The sequence below is a fragment of the Panthera uncia genome, chromosome D1 (assembly GCF_023721935.1).
Source record: "Panthera uncia isolate 11264 chromosome D1, Puncia_PCG_1.0, whole genome shotgun sequence".
NCBI classification, from domain to species: Eukaryota; Metazoa; Chordata; class Mammalia; order Carnivora; family Felidae; genus Panthera; species Panthera uncia.
The window spans coordinates 70928479-70946358 of record NC_064808.1 but is presented as its reverse complement, the minus strand read 5'-3'; the positions used below and the strand labels follow the sequence as shown (position 1 = coordinate 70946358).

The following is a 17880-nucleotide window of genomic DNA, read 5'->3' as shown; positions in this document are numbered from 1 at the left end:
CCCCCCCCCCCCCAAACTCCCTCTAACTCTACCCTGCCATGTCCTGCCAGAGCCTAGCCCACTGGCAGAACCCAAATTGGAAGAAGCATGTGGAAAAGTGTTCAGAGGGGATCTGGAGAGGATGGAGATCTCTCCACACCCACTTCCTTCTCTGCCTCTTTACCTCATTTTACTTTCTTTAGAGTCTCTGCCATCATACTTAATGCTAACTTTTGTTAGTTGATTATTTTTGTGGTAAGAAGGAAACTTGATGAAATAAACCTTTATTTTGAATTCTCTCTTGTTTTCCAGAATGTTGCTTGGCACATGGTCTGTACTCATTAAGTATTTGTGAGGGGAAGAAAAGGGGGAATTAGATGACTTTTTTTCCCTCATGATGGATTTTTAGAAGGTATTTAAATATTACAAACTAGGGGAGCCTGGGTGGTTGGGTGTCTGACTTTGGCTTAGGTCACGATCTCACAGTTTATGAGTTGGCGCCCCATGTCAGGCTCTGTGCTGACAGCTCAGAGTCTGGATCATACTTCAGATTCTGTGTCTCCCTCCCTTCCTCCCTCTTCTGTGTCTTTGCCCCTCCCCAGCTCGCTCGCTCGCTCTCTCTCTCTGTCTCTCAAAAAATAAACATAAAAAATGTAAATATTACAAAGTTACAGAAAAATATTAGGTATATATATTAAAAGTAAGACAACACTGTATAAGTAAATGAGTTTGGGAAAAGGTACAGTGAAATATTCCCCATAGCTCCATGTTTTTATAAACAAGTCTGACTCTTTGTATCTTCATATTGTTTAAAACTGTGCACATATATTTCACACTATGTGCTCTCATAATAACACTATTCACCAGGGAGTTTACAAGGTATTTTCCAGGGTCCTACACTGAGTTGATGATAGGAACATGGCTCAGGTATTCTGATGTAAGAATAGTTCTTGCATGTTGTGCTTAGCATGGAGCTCCAAGTAGATGAGCAATGGGTATGCCACAGCCATTTATCTATAGGACAGGAGTGCTGAATGCACAAGCTCTAAAGCTAGATTGCCCTGGCCCAGTCTAAGCTCCACCTACCTTTATAGGTAACCTTGATAAATTACTAATCCTCTGTGTGCCTTGGTTTCTTAATCTGCACCATCATATAATAATAACTACAATCCCATTGGTTTGTTGTAAGGACTAAATTAACATAAGCGCCCAGAAAAGTGTCGGGGACATAGAAAGTGTGCTGGTTTTCTAGTGGAATATTTCTCATCAGCTGGAAGTATAGCCTACTTCCTTCTATTCTTTTCTTCTGTCTGCTGTATGTGCAGAGAAAGACTCATGCAGCATACCCTGAACCAAAAACATACCCATTTGTGGTGCCTAACAATGATTTATAGCTACTGGAGTACTGGCAAATACACTTTAATAATTAATCTCTGAGTTAGTGGACACATTTCATAGATGTGGGAGATGATAAGAGAATCTATTGAAATGATACAAAATATGCATGTTGCACTATCAGCTCTGGAATAGTGTGAAAAAAATATTTTGATGTGAGGCATAAAGTAATTCTATTAATAATAGTGGGGTCTGCATTTTTACTTTCTCACTGGGGGCACACACATGAATTTATTTGCAATATGGAATATTCTCCCATGTGCCACACAACCTTGTGTTCTATAACATACAGTTAAGTCATTTTTATAAGTTTGTGTAAATTTACATATTGCTATATGTAATCTCTGAGCAGTGTTCCTATCTGATAGAAATGCTATTTCCCTCCACCCACCATTTTAATAAATACCTCTGTTTACAATTCCTATTTCTTCTCCTCCTGAGCTTTTAGTCAACACTGAGATGAAGGCCCTGAATAAAGGCAATTAGCAAACACAGTCTTCCAGCTTTGAAATTTACTCAATGATCTTAATAGTTCCCACAGATTTTCAGCTAGTTTTTTTAGACCAGACAGTGTGAGGAGGCAGGGAATTTTTATTGAGAGATGAGCTCCTCTGCATACATTCAAATAATTAAGATAGCCTCAGTTTTCATCCCTGATTCAAGGGGGATAGATACAGAATGAATGATGACATCATTTCTGTTAGAAGGGGGAAAAAATAAGACACAAAAAAGCAAACAAAGTAATAGAAGTTCAATGTCAACTAGGTGTCCTGTGTGTGATCTTAGTACACACTAAGGGCTGTCTTGGCCTGATTGGACAGTGGAGCAGTGGTCTCCTCAAAGAAAGTATCAGAGTTGTAGAGGGTTTAGACACCGACTATAATTCCTTTTGGGAAGGCTTTAGGGGAAAAAGCCTTGGTGGCCTCTTAATATTTTAGATAATAGCTTTATTTTATTAATGACATTCTGCCTCTGTAAGAGATTCTGTTCTATTTTTATTGGAACATACACGTGAGAATCCGCTCCATTTGTGTAGGTCCAATTGGATGGTTTTGAAAAGAAGAAATACATTAAATTTAATCAGCTGATCATCTCTTGTTTGTTACGTGTTTAATAGCAAGATTTTTCCAAACCTATATAGTAAAAAATATCCTGATTTATCAAAATTCTTTTTGAAGTCTGCTAGTACAAGACTTTTTTTAAATGTTTTTTTTTTACATTTATTTATTTTTTATAGACAGAGACAGAGCACAAGTGGCGGAGGGGCAGAGAGAGAAGGAGACACAGAATCCGAAGCAGGCTCCAGGCTCCGAGCTGTCAGCACAGAGCCCGACGCGGGGCTTGAACTCACAAACCGTGAGATCATGACCTGAGCTGAAGTTGGACGCTCAACTGACTGAGCCACCCAGGTGCCCTTAGTACAAGACTTTTTAAAAAAATTATTCTAATAAGCCTCAAGCCTTTAGACATCCTGCATGGGAAGATGGGGAAGGTTAACAAGATGTAAATCCAGTGGACCAACCTGGACTTTGGGTGGGCTTGACTGCATTAGTGGAGTCTGGGATTTTGAGCAAACGTGACTTAGGCCATTTTGAGGATCAGCACCAGAACTATGTAATCAGGTAGGATGGAAGGAACTGATTTGCTGGACCATCAGCAGTTGGACAGATTTGAGACCAAGGAGAACACAAGTAGTTAAGAATCTAACCATGAATAGACCTTGAGTGTTGCCATCCTCCTAATGGGAATAATGATAGTACATATTTCATAGGGCTGTTGTGAAAATTAATTGGGTTAAGAAATAAAAAGCTCTTACCAAAGTGTAATATGATAATTAATGTTATTATGATTGAGGCAGCAGAGAGGAGGAAAATATCTCAGTGTGATTAAGTATTCCAAGAAGTCTTTTGTAACTTACTTAAGAATCTTGCATATACCTAACCTTGAATGTCTGAGGTAGACTTGGGAAAATGGCAGGTTTTTTAAAAGGTTATTTTCTCCAGTGTCACAGGTGAGTAGGGAGGAAAGGAGTAGGCAGGATAACAGATGAAGAGATTTCAAGGAGTCAGAAAAATACAGCTCTGAGAGCCTCTCCAGTTTCATACTAGGGATGGCCTGCATTTCTTCTCAAATTATTATTTTAGTCACAAGCAATGCTTTCCAAATGGTCTCATGAAAAAAGATGCCACTTGGCATAGTCCCCTTACAAAACAGAAAATGAATTAAGCTTCAAATCTGGTCTTTTGTTTTGTCCATGAACAGGAGACTGTGACTATTTCTCTAAACTGAATACCTATAGGATGATTGATTGATTGATTTTTAAATATTTTTAACATTTGTTTATTTTTGAGAGATAGAGACAGCATGAGTGGGGGAGGAGTGGAGAGAGAGGGAGACAATGAATCTGAAGCAGGCTCCAGGTTCTGAGCTGTCAGCACAGAGGTTGACAAGAGGCTCAAATCCGTGACCTGCAAGATTGTGACCAGAGCCAAAGTTGGGTGCTTAACCAACTGAGCCACCCAGACACCCCTAGGATGATTTAAATAAGTGTATCATTTCCAAAATGTGGAGCTTCTAGAAGCCCACAGCATCAAGTGGAATGAAACTTTGATGATATCTGCAGCACTGAAGTCACTTGCTGTTACTGGCTGAATTGTGTCCTCTCAAATTTCATATGCAGAAGTCCCAACACTCAGGATTCCAGAATGTAACCATATTTGGAGGAGAGGCCTTTAAAGAGGTGATTAAGGTAAAATGTGGCCTTTAGAATGGGACCCTATAATCCCATATGACTGGTCCTTATAAGAAAAGGTAGAGACATCAGGGATGTGCACACAGAGAAAAGGCCATCTGCAAGGTGGAGAGAGAGGCCTCAGGAGGAACCAGACCTACTAATACCTTGATCTTGGACTTCCAGCCTCCAGAACTGTGAGAAAATAAATTTCTGTTGTTATGCCACCCGGTCTATAATATTTTGTTACAGTAGATTAACAGATCAACTAGCAGATTAACACACCTGCCTTTCACTAGAAATTTGAGCCTGAGTTTTCACATTATATGGGACCCAAATTTCAAGAAAGGTAAAGAGGGGGGCTCAGTCTCTACCTCCTTATTCAGGTTTTACAGTAATGAGTATGACAAAGCAGTGGGGTTATCTGCAGTTAGCACATGTCAAATATCTGAGTGGTCCTCATGGTTGGGCCCAGGCTGTGGCTGCTGAAATAGATGATACCACAGTGTAATTCTGACCCACAGAAATGTGCTGGGGGAGAAAAAGATAGCTGTTTGCAAAGATCCTTGACTCAGATGTCAAGACATGTACATGTGCATGTACATTCATATAAACAGTCAAGTATTCACAGATGTCCACATCGTTAAGCAAAACAAAACAAAACACAACAAAAAAACAAAAAACAACCTTCCAATCTTCCTGCAATATCCTGGAGTCACAAGGCATTGTAGTCTACCAGAAACAAGACAAAATATGAGAAAACCACTGAGGATATGTGTAGTCTCCTCTGTGTCTTTCTTTTTTTTTCCCACTAATGGTGCTATGCCTGGGCATACTACTGACAGATGCTATGACAGGCCTCAGATGCTTCTTAGAACTGCCATCATAGTCTTCTAAAACCTTAGGACTGATTTGAAGAAGCTTCCTGTGCAGCCTAACATTAAGAAAAAAAAAAGTCAGTGAAGCTAGGAATTCCAGTAGTTCTATCTTCCTGGAAAACTCACCCACTGGCATGTGAAGCCTACACTTATCTGTCCACCCAGTCACCAGTGTGGTCATGACCATGATTGGGCCCAAGCCGGCGGAGAGCTGCTGGCCATGAGCCACTCACTGTCAATGGGGGAGAGACACTGTTGAGTGACATGAGGTCACATGGGGCTCTCCATCCACAGAGTCTGACTGGAAGTGCAGCTGGTTCTAGAAAAGAACATGGCACTTCATCATATGTTTCCCTGCTATTAATGTGGTGAAAAACATAGTCAGCTCCTCTCTTAAATCACAAAAATCACAGGCAGCAACAGTTAATAGGGAATCCACATGTTGGCTCATCCGGGCTGTGTGCTAAGGCAAGCCAGAAACCGCTCCGCTTCTCAATTAGGTGAGAGTGAGTTTGGTCTGAATGGTGGACAAGCGCCCCTTTCTTCCACCCCACACCCGTCTGCCCTGCTTCTCTCATTAACATAAGCTTGCAATTAAGGCTCCGTGTTCTCAGGACACACTTGTTCCTTCAGGCCTGGGATGTGTCTGTGCCTTTTCCTTCCTTCGAGGAACTGCTGCTGCCCGTTTGAAAAATCCAGAAATAAAGCTGTCAGTTTTAGCACATTAAATCACGCAATGATGAGAACAAAGCCGCTAACCAATCCTGAATCCCAATAACAAACCTCCAGAGGGACATTCTCCTGTCAGGGAAGCTCTTTCTGAAAGTGTCCACCTTTGAAAATATTTGGCACTCTCGAAAAAGGCATTAAATTTTATTAAGTCTAAATGAAGTTTATTTTACTTTTATGTGTTTTAATCTATATTTTAATGCAATGTGAGTTGTTATTGATGGACACATCTCGGTCCCTTTTGAGTGTGAGCAAATGATGCAGCTTATCGAGCAGACCTTCTTAAGTATTTTCCATTAAAATGTGGAAGGCATCTGACCAGTAAAACCATCCAGTGGATATTTACAAACAAGAGGCTCTGTAGCCGAGGTGTCCATACACAGTTGATCTATGGAGGGAGAAATTAAATCAAAAGAGTTGAATAAGTGTCTGGTGAGGCTGAAATAAATGTACAAATGGTACAAAGAACATAAAAAGGTAGAGGGAGAACAAATAAAAGAGACATTACAAATTATAGCAATCTTATTTTGTTTGTAAAGAGTCTTGCTTCCAAGAAGTTCAATGTGAATGTTTGATCAACCATTTATTTAACGAACATTTACAAGTATACCTACTAAGTGCCAGGCAGGCACTAGTATACAATGATATACTTTCTTGTCTTTGAAGATACCACGATCTACTGGGGCAGTGAGATTTTGACCTCACTCTAAAAACTCTGTAGAGATGTGAAGATAAGTACTCTGAGAAAAATGAACTCTGTTGAGGCTTTGTTGGGCTGAGGTGCTGGAGGTATTGATAAGGGCTTCCCAAATGGCTTCCCAAATGAGATCTTAAGGAAGGAACATAAAGAAGAGGATGGGTTTGTGTGGGACAGAAGCATGGCTCCAGGGGGGGAGCATTGAACAGGTAAAGGCAGCAAGACCAGAAAGGGTCTGATGGCTCTGGGGCTGATGGGAAGCCTCACATGAGTGTGCTGTGATATGCGGTAAAGAGGGAGATGAAGCCAGTAGGTATCCCAGGGCTGGCCCAGGCTGAGGCATCTGAAGTATATCTTACTTTCCTGGTGAGTTCGCTGGACTTTTTAAGCAGATAATCAGCTTTATTTTCCTGCAAATCCATTCTACTAAGCAGTGTGGAGGAGGGGCGAAAGCAGGCAAGTGGCACCAAGTGGAAGATTTTACAGTAGTTTGAACCAGCTTAACACCTTTCCCTTTTCCTTTCTCACCTAGCAACACCGGTCTGCAGCTCCACACTCTCTAACCTCTTGGAAATTGTTCCAGTTTCCCCCGCTGCAGTTTTGACTCCACCTGCTCTCTCTGGTTCCTGCTTCATTGGTTTAACTTGTGTTTTTTTCTCTCTTCAGGGCAGCAGCATCCACAAGTAGGGAGGAGAACAAGATTCGAGAGACCGTCTCAAAGGCACAGTCAACAAATGTATTTATTAGCTCAGTCTACTTCGTCCACACGCTGAAGATAACTTTGGTTATTTGGAGCTTCGGTAACTTACCTTCATTTTTTTCTTTCCCATTTCTTCTCATCTAGTCCCAAGCTCCGGTAGTTTTCATCTGGTCTGATGTTAGGGACACTTCTTTCGTCTGGGAATGTTCAGATATCTCAAGTTCAATCAGTTTAAGAATTCAAGTTTTTCTCTTTCTCTTTCCCCAACCAACTCTCTCCCCTAGTTTTTTTTTTTTTTTTTTTTTAATTTATTTATTTTGAGAGAGAGAGAGAAAATGCACCCATGTGCACAAGGATCGGTAGGGCAGAGAGAGAGAGAGAGAGAGAGAGAGAGACAGAGAGAGAGACAGAGAGAGAGAGAGAATCCCAAGCAGGCTCTGTGCTGTGAGCACAGAGCCAATGCGGGGCTCAGTCCCAGGAACTGTGACATCATGACCTGAGTGGAAATCAGGAGTCAAACACACAATGGACTGAGCCACCCAGGTGCCCATCCCCTAGGGTTTGTGTAATAATCATGTTAATTGTGCTGTTCACCTAAAGAGGTCTCTGGAGTGTAAAAGGAACAAAATCCCAATGCCCAAAGCTACAGTAAATATCTACTGGGCACTATTTTAAATGCTGTGCATGAATTCATTCATTTAAGCCCACTGTAATATGTACTTGTCTTCTATCTTTAAAGGACACATCTCACACAGTGCCTGGGTAGCTCAGTTGGTTAAGTGTGTGACTCTTGATTTCAACTCAGGTCATGCTCTCACATTTTGTGAGTTCAAGTCTCTCATCAGTCTCTCTGCTGTCAGCATAGAGCCTGCTTCAGATCCTCTGTGCTGCCCCCTCAACTGCCCCTCTCCAACGGCTTCTCTCTGTCTCTGTCTCTCTCTCTCTCTCTCTCAAAAATGAATAAACCCAAAGAAAACACACCTCATGACAAAAGTATTGTTGTTCCCATTCAGAAATTGAGAGCTTTTGCAATTTAGAGCAGATGAAAAAGATCTGGTATGATTGGGGACTTCCTTGATATTCCCCAAATCTTCCCTCTTCAGCCAGCCAACTTCTACCAGAATCATAGATCTATAGAATTTGAGATTCTCAGAATGAGAGGATTTTATAGGTATTGTTTTCAGTTCTCCTGGAGAAGCGCCAAGTGCTGGGCCTTGATGCATTGATTACTTCAGTCCTTCATTCATTCACTGTGGACGGATTGTCGACTCTGTCTAGATATTCACTAAAGTGAAGTATGCTCTGCCCATATGGTCATCTGTCTTGCTTCAGCTTCAACACTTTCAGGGAATTCACTACCTCCTGAAACAGCCTGTTCTGTTGTCTCTTTAGTTTGTGGGACTTCTCATTTTGAACCAAATCTATTCCCTTCCAATGTCCAGTCGCTGGTCACAGTTTTACTTCATGAGACCACCTAGAACAAGTTTAATCTTTCTTCCACATGGCAACACTTTAATTATTTGAAGACTTTTTTTAAAAAATAAATTTCCACCCTCTCTAGCAGGTCTTCTTTTCCATGGCTATATATCTGTAGTTCTTCATGTGACCAGTTTCAAATCTCCTTGGAATCTCAGTGACTTCCTCAGGTTGTACCTCTCCAAACGTACCCATTTCATCTTCCTGAGCCTATGTACACAGTGCTCAACACTCCATATAAGCCTCCAAGCCTGCTCTGTTTTCAGAAGGGTAGAAAGAAGTTACTCTTCCTTCTTTCCTGCTTGTATTAACTCCTAACATTTGGAGTTATGTGCTTGTGTTGATGTCTGTGCTCTCCTGCAATATAGCAAGAGTGGCAAAGACCATGAAACATTTTGTTTTCAGAGGTATCCCCAGCAGTGTGCCTGGTATGAGTAAGTATGCAGTTAATGTTTGTGGAATGACTGAATAACTTAATTAAGTGAGTACATTGTTGTTATAGCCCAGTCAGCCCATTGTCAGGAGGGAAAACTGAGACCAGAGAAGTCAACGATGGGTGTAAGCAGAGCTAAGACGAGAACTCAGGCCCAGTGACTCCCCCTTCAGACCTCGTGAGTGACAGGGCAAATCCAGAGGTCAGGGGGTGGGGAATGGCAGTAGTGGTGGTCAATATGAGACAGCCATTTTACCTCTGAAAGCCAGGCATCTGAGGCTCTTCTGGGGTCCTAGACAAACCGCACGGGAGTAGCCTTTGCATCCCAGCCTCACTTCCAGGTCAGAAGCCTACTCAGTGGGACAGGACTGCATTCGAGGCAGGTTTGGGCCTCAGCTGTGTATTCAGGGCTTTTCCAGGGCCCACATAAAGCTCAAATATTGATTCAGCATCTCTCCTCTAAGATCTCCTAAGCTGCACTGGGAGAGGGCTGACAAATAAGAAACAGCCAAGGATGTGCCCAGAGAATTATTCCAGGGAAATGAAATGAAGTGTTGGCAGTACAGTGAAATAAATTCTGGTTTTGTTCTGCTCAAGCTCACTGAGAGGAAGGAAGGAGGCTGAGGCCATTACAGTTCTTAGAAAACAAAGCAAAACTGGTTGTCAGTTACTGCTTGCTCCTGCACGCCTCGTTCATAGATGTGTCTGGCCTGATCACAGGAGAATTATGGCTCTCGTTCCATAAACAGCGCTGATCCATATCCTCCCTTGGAGACTCTGAGGGGGATTCTGGATAGTATTTTATGACTTGAAACAACGTATAATATAAGCCCCTAATCGGATGGTAATGGTCTACTCTGTCACCTCGTGATATACAAGTGCCAATAACAACATGAATAATGCATACCATCGTTAAATTCTGTGGTTTTGCATGATTTCATTCGTTCTTCAAAAATAGGTATTATCCCCATTTTTTAGGTTCAGGAATCAAGGTGCAGAGAGTGCTAATTTGTTTTGAAACCAGATCTGCCTAATGCTAACGCCAGTTTTCTTAACCCTATGCTCAGTACTTGTATAATGAGTTAAGAAAATCAGTATCGATCTAGGTGTGGTTTTCTGTTTTTTTTTAAACGTGTATTTATTTTGAGAGAGAGAGAAGAGAATATGAATGAAGGAGGGGCAGAGAGAGAGGAGAGAGAGAACCCCAAGCAGGCTCCATGCTGTCAGTGCAGAGCCCCACGTGGGGCTCAATCTCATGAACTGTGAGATCATGACCTGAGCCGAAATCAGTAGTCGGATGTTCAACCAACAGATCCACCCAGGCACTCCAGTTCTCCCGTTTCAGACAGAGACTTTCTTCACACATTGCTGTCTTTCTGCCTTGAATGTTCTTACAACACACCCCCAACTTTACCTAGTTTCTTCTCACCCTTATGGATTCCATGCAAGTGCTGCCTCTTCCAAGAAGCCTTCTTGATCTGCCCCCCACCCCCTATCACCTGAGTTTGTATAGCACCACTTTCAGATCTCTGCCATTGCAACAATGATTGTTTGCTTAATATCTTGTTTTCCCCACTGTTAACACTGGAAACCCCTTAAGGTCATAGGCCATTTTCTTATTCTTTTTATCCTTTTCTACTTTATTTTTTATTTTCAAATTTTTATTTAAATTCCAGTTAGTTAACATACAGTGCAATATTGGTTTCAGGAGTAGAATTCAATGAGTCATCACTTACATACCACACCCAGTGCTCATCACAAGTGCCCTCCTTAATGCCCCTCACCCATCTAGCCCATCCCTCACCCACCTCCCTCCGTCAACCCTCAGTTTGCTCTTTATCCTTCTGTGTCTCATGGTTTGTTTCCCTCTCTCTTTCCCCCTCCCCCATACATTCATCTGTTTTGTTTCTTAAATTCCACGTATGAGTGAAATCATATGGTATTTGTCTTTCTTTGACTTATTTCACTTAATGCACTCTAGCTCCATCCACATCATTGCAAATGGCAAGATTTCATTCTTTTTGATGGCTGAGTAATATTCTGTTGTATGTACACCACATCTTTTTTGTCCATTCATCAGTCGGTGGGCATTTGGGCTCTTTCCACAGTTTGGCCAGAGGCCATTTCTTATTAAGCCTGTGCCTCCAGTGCCTGGAGTAAGTCGGTGGTCCTGATGGGTTTCAGTTATCAAATGGAAGACAGGCTCTGGAGCACCCAGTAACCATTTGGGCCATGTTTTCTAATCACACTGTGGTAGGATTGGTTTAAATAACTAAGTTCTTCCAGAAGTCAGAGTGTTGCCTTTTGTCAGTGTCCCCAGCTAAGCACTTGACATGAGTAAGTATTCAATACAGTACCCAGAAAAATTCTACCAAAGAAATACTAAACTAAACAAAAGACAAAGCTCAGAGGAGATGAAGAAAGTTATTCAAGGTGGCAAAGCATAGTAGGAATGAGCTGGGACTCTGGAGTAAGGGCGACCCGGCTTTAAATCCCAGCTCTGTCACTGCCTGGCACTTGATCTAGCAAGTGAAGGATTGTTTCTGAAACTCAACTTCATCAGAAAACCAGGGATAATACTAATGCCAACATTAAAGGCCAGCTGTGAGAATTATTTACAATCCTGTGTCTTAGCACGAAACCCAGCATAATGTTAGCACCAGTAAATGGCAGCTATTTTTATATAGCTGCATACTTCTCTCTTTTCTAACAGACATGCAAAGGTCTTGAAATGCATTTTTCTTGAGAAATGCTTTGACACTGAGATACATCCAGAATGTTGCTAATCTGATATGTAGGTAGAGGTGACTAGGTGTCTATGACTCCATATCCATGGCATCTAAAATATGGGACTTGTGCTTTCAGGTTGGTTCTAGGCATATGTAAAATCTTCTTCCACATGCCGCTCTCAAGAAGAATCAGTCACTTGAAGATAGTGCATTTTATAATTTATATTTTATGGTAATTTTTATGTTGCACTTTCTTTCTATACTATGAGCTACTTAGGGCAGAAATTGTTTCTAATGTACCTTTCTTTGGGCTTTGCATACAGTGTGATGCCAGGCATATAGTAGATACCTTTTTATTTTTAGCACTTATCACAGCTGTTCTTGAAAGTTTTGTAAAGTATAATTACGTTTAATATATGTCTCTCCTAAGAGGCTGTGAGAAGCAGAGAGTTAAGATGGAAGAGAAACAGGGAGTAAAGATGAGAAAGAAGCTCATTTAATTTTATACCTTCAGGTACCAGGACCTCTGCAAAAAAATAGCTCTTTTTTTTTTTTTTTTTTTTTTTTTGGCCATGGAATGCTGGAGCCAACTGTCTTCTCCATATCCACTGCTGCTCATACTTTGAGAAGAGCTGTTTCTAGGATTGGGGTTATAGATGTGACTGCAGGGAGTCCCATGTCTTTGCAGTCCGCTCACCGTTATCTCCCCAGTGTCTACCACAGTGTCAGGTACATAGCAAATACTCAGAAATTACTGAACTTGAATGTTTTCCAACACCTGGTAGGGAAACAAGAGTCATGGGAAGGAGTCCCAAAGAACCTTTGATACACCTGCCTAGGGGAATTCCTTATAGGGGGCTCTCAGACTTCAGAGTGCAGAAGGATCACCTGGAAACATTGTCAGGACATGATTGGAGGTGGGGGTGAGGACGGAGGAGACAAAGTGACTGAGAGAAATTCTAGCCTGGCAGAGAGCATGCAGGGTATTCTAAGGTAATGCTAGCAAAGCTGGAGAACCTGGATGTGTCCAGCAAGCCTGTGACGGGTGATAGGGGAGGCAGTGACAGAATCCAGGCAGGGGTAAAAACATCAGGGTAGCCTAGTAACTTGCTGTGGACCCTAATCACAGGACTAGACATGAGTCTCCGGGAGACAGGTTGATTAGAGCAAAGTAGGACGCCTGTCCTGGGGGCACCAGGATGCCGAGAACATGAGTGAGGCAGAGTTCAGAAACAAGACTGGACTGATGGGCTGCGGTCCTTCTGTATGACACAGACACAGATCCAGCATCTAGTCGTAGTAGCTTGCCTCTTGTGTTGTAGTCGTCATGCTGCATGGCAGTGACCTGCTTGTATTTCTGTCTCCCTCCCTACGTGGTGAGCAACTTGAGGGCATGGGCCATACGCTGTTGTTGTTCTTGTTCTTATTATTATTGCTGCTATTATGTTTCTTCATGTCTTTGGTACTTAGTTCAGAGCTTGGCACATGATATCTATCCCTTAAGTGTTTACTGAATGATGGCATGAGTGGATGGGTGGGTGGATTTGTGAATGATTTATTTTCCTTCCATCCCCTGACCCCACATTGGGAGACAGGTGTTTAAATCCTCCTGGCAGGAAAGCAGGGCACTCCCAGGAGCTGGAGCAGGTCAGAATACGCATATGGGAATTAAGTGGTCTCGGCTGTGGGGAAAGGCAAACCAAAGAGGTGGGGATCAGCAAAGGGAAAACTTTGAATAACTAGTCATTAGTCATTGACGTTGGTGTGGCTGAATCGGTCATTCTAGTCTTTTTTTTTTTTTATCAGAACAGTTTATCAGAAGGATGGTGGGGAGGGTGAGAAGGAGGGAGAAGAGGTTTAGTTCATGCAGTTACTTTATTCATATTTTCAGTTTCACACTTTATAAGATTCTTATAACACACATTTATTATTGTCCCTTTAAAGATGGGGAAACCAAATAATTTGCTTAAGGTCACAGTGCTGATCCAGGGCAGTCCAGAACTGGAGGCACTCTCTAGTGAGTGTTTAATTTAGGGCTGTGAGGATAGAAGATGGATATTATGAATGCATTGCATGCCTAGGGAGAGGGATTTCTATTCAGGACTATTCAGTACTATTTCAGTACCCTTGACATACACAACTGGCCCATCAAGACATGGAAAAACTCTTAGGACAGATTTCATCAACCCTCAATTTGTTTTTACATAGTTTTATAACATTGATTAATTAGCAGCCATAGGAAAGTGGTATTTACTTAGTTAATAATCAGCATTTTGGGGGCACACATACTCTGTGGCATTTGGCATTAGAGACACAAGAATAATGAAAATATGATTATCCTTTGTTGAGCAACTAGAAGTGTGCTAACATTTCCCACACATTTTCTTAATTCCTCCTCACGCGAATTCTAATGAGTCGATATTATCATCTCCAACTGACAGGTGAAAAAAGGAAGGCCCAAAAGGTTAACTAACTTAGCTCTGCCATTTTCACATTCTGAACTTGGATGGTTCTTTTTGACTTTAGCCCCCATATTCTTGTTATTACAGCGTGCATGTATCAGGGGTTCATAATCCATTCGGAGAGGCAGATTGTAAATGTATAATTAAATATAATAAATGATGTAAGTGCCTTAATAGAAGTTACAAAGCACTGGTGGGGCTAATCAGTTCTTCAACCAGAGAAGGCAGCAGTGTGGAGGTGATGTGCAAATTGGGCCTTAAATGAGACCTAGTTTTATATCTGAAACTAAGTAACATTGTGTGTCAGTAATACTTCAATTAAAAAAAAAAAAAAAAAAAGGGCCTGGGTGGCTCAGTCAGTTTAGTGTCTGACTCCTAATTTCTGCTCAGGTCATGATCTCATGGTTCGTGGAATTGAGCCCCATGTGCGGCTCTGCACTGACAGAGTGAAAAATGTGAGTGAAAAATGTGAAAAAAAACCCCAAAACCTTTAAATGAGGAATAGTTTTTAAAGAAAGTACTCATCCACCTTGTGTGTTAAAATAACTTTAAATATGTGAAAAATGTGAGTGAAAATATGAAAAAAAACTTTAAATGAGCAATAGTTTGTAAAGAAACTACTCATCTGCTGTGTGTGTTAAAATAACTTTAAATTCTCAGCAAATAACTGGTGGGCAGAAAAATATGTTCCATGTATGCAAGCTTCCCTTTGCTTGAGTGCCCATCACCTCCTATGCTGCCTGGGGACTTGCCTTCTTTCCACACAATACTGTTGGCTGCTACGCCTGGGTTCCTTTTCATGGTTAAACTGATGGTCCATCTGTTCCCAATGAAAAGTACAAATATTCTGACACAAACCTTGAATATAGAACTGTCACAGAGTCAAGGTAGAGCTGTCAAACATCTCTTCTGAGGGGCAGACTACATTTTTAGGGATGTGTTCCTGTAACTATGTTTGTCTTTCCGGGCTGTGGGGCAATCAAGAATGTTTCAGGAGATTTCCTGCTGGTACTGCAGGAGTTTGTGCATAGATCTAAGTAATAAATGTGCAGTCATTACACGTAGGAGAGGAACATTCAGCATCCTATGATGGGGTTTGTAATTGACTTCCTCAGCACCATCTTCACATGTTTTATTTCCCCTTCCTTTCTGTTGTATCTTTTCACTAATCTTTCCTACTAAGTTACCAAAACACACTTTCAAAAACCTATTCTTTGCTTTCTTTCCTCAGGTTTTTTTCCTAAATATTGCCCCAGACAGTGTTGCAGTTGTCTGCCTTAGGCTCCTTGAAAGTGGTCCATTGTGTTAACTCAAGGTTCTGGAGCCCTAAACCCTGGTTTGAATTATCGTTCCATAGCTTACCACCATGCAAACTATTTAATATGAATTTCCCCATCTGTAAAATGGGGTGATGATAGCACTGATTTCGCTGAGTTGGTGTGACATCAAATGAGATAATGCTCGTAGAAGACATTTCTGGTGCATAGGGAGATCTTCAGAAAATGTTAGCTACTATGACTTTTTTCTAGCACAGTTCTTGGTAGACAGCAGATGCTTGAATATGTTTGTTAAATGGCAGAAGAGGACATAAGTCATGGAGAGAATGACTGGCCTCCTTAAGGACCCAGAGTTAGTGGCAGAGCTGAACTGTGATCTGCCTCTTTTAAACCAAGGACATTTCTTTTTCTAGCAGGCTTTCTTCTTTTGAAAATACCCTTTGTCTACATTTTAATCTTTGAAAGTAGGTTTGTGTTATTTCTATTTTTTTTTATTTTTATTTCTATTTCTTTTTTTTTCATTGGATGATATGCAGAGAAAGTATTCAGAAGTATTTTTGAGACAGAGAGAGACAGAGCATGAACGGGGGAGGGTCAGAGAGAGGGAGACACAAAATCTGAAACAGGCTCCAGGCTCTGTCAGCACAGAGCCCTACGCGGGGCTCGAACTCACAGACCCCGAGATCATGACCTGAGCCGAAGTCGGCCGCTTAACCGACTAAGCCACCCAGGCGCCCCTATTTATTTCTATTTCTAAATGCCTCCTACTTTCAAAAAACTTGTTTCATGAAAAGCCATACAATATAGTATTGACTGCCACTTAACAGATATTAAAAAAAAAAAAACAATAATGGAAAAACAAAGCAAGAGGAGCTGGGGAATTATATCCAAAGCCATAAACTGAACTAGAGACAAAAGCTTGAGCTCCGTGTTTGGTTCTCTGTTCCTGGCAGTCAGGTGCATGCCCATGCGTGCCCAGATAAAGTCCTGGAGTTGGAGCCTTAGCAGTCTATATGGAGCTCCTCCATATAATTCTAGTGAGCTTTCCCTTGCCGATATGTCTACATTCTCTCTTGAAATGTTTACTAAAAACCAGAAGATCAAATTCAAAGGCTGGGCAGTTATCAGACAGTCTTTCAAGTACCGAGACCTGGGTAAGTAGCAGTAGATGTAGATCAGCGTATTTAGTGTTCACCCGAGGAGCTCATGAGTGAAAGTGCAGCTGGTCCACAGCACCATAATCCTGTGTTCCTTCCAGCTGCTCAGGCAAAAGGTCAAGTTGGAGAGTAGATTGAGTCTGATGTTCTAGCTGGACATATCCTTTAGACAGGCTACAGATGGCCTGTGGTTTAGCCTGTCAGATCAGTCACTGCTTGCCCTTTACAAAATGTTGGTCCAACCAAGGACACCTTTGTTACCATACTTTACAATTTGCCCTCCAGGCTTCAACATGATCACGGACAATTAGAAGCTAGCAGGGCAGTGTGCAGATTCTGTGTTCAGTTATTTGTCCTGCGAACTGCAACGTGGACCTCCCTAACTCTAAGCCAATGCCTAGAGTATTAATTGGCATTGCCCAACAAGGGAGTCTCCAGTCTGAGAAAAAGAACATGCATTTTCCATTTTATATGACATGAAGAGAAAATGCTATCTTGGTGAATTATCTCCTGTCCTGGATGATATGCAGAGAAAGTATTCAGAATCCAAAAAGTGCAGCCTAATGTCAGAAAGCTGTTCTTTTTGATTGCATCTTCACAGAGCTACTCTTTCAAATATCATGGTCAAATATATTTGCTTCTGAATGCTTCTGAAGCAACACTATTTTCAAAAGCTGGAAAACATCAATCATCTATACACCCATCTATCCAGTGATTCATTCATGCAACAAAGATTTACTTCCATATACTCCATGGAAGAGTTTGGTAGTCATCATAGGCATATAGACTTGAAACATTGTGGTCCCTAAGGTTCAAGAACTTAAAGAAAAGAAATATATACTCTTTAGGTTGAAAGGAAGTTTCAATTTATTTAGTCTAGCTCTCTAAGAAGTCTGGTAGGGCAAATTTGATTTGCAGAAAAATAATTATTTTTAAAGGCTGAGGAATAATAAGGTGTTAAGAGTTGTAAAAGTAAATTGCTATGAATTCTCAGGTTGTGGAAAGATGACTTTGAGCCAGAGGCTATCTGGGAAGGCTTCATGCAGGAAGTGGCATTTATTTTCTTCTTAAGGGGTGATCTAGTGAGTTGAATGGCGGCCCCCAAAAATGTGTCCATGTGCAAATCCCTAGAACCTTTGTATATTACTTTATTATTTTTTTAATTTTTCATGTTTTTATTTATTTTTGAGAGACAGAGCATGAGTGGGGGAGGGACAGAGAGAGAGGGAGACAGAAT

General features: G+C 41.4%; 1 long non-coding RNA gene across 1 annotated transcript; it reads right to left on the bottom strand.

Annotated features, from left to right (window-relative positions):
* Positions 1–5910: 5910 nt before the first annotated feature.
* On the bottom strand, positions 5911–7514 carry LOC125928526 (uncharacterized). Its single transcript, XR_007459685.1, has 3 exons — positions 7219–7514; positions 6938–7069; positions 5911–6100 (listed from the first exon to the last, which is right to left on the bottom strand). It is a non-coding gene; the product is annotated as an uncharacterized LOC125928526 (long non-coding RNA).
* Positions 7515–17880: the final 10366 nt, after the last annotated feature.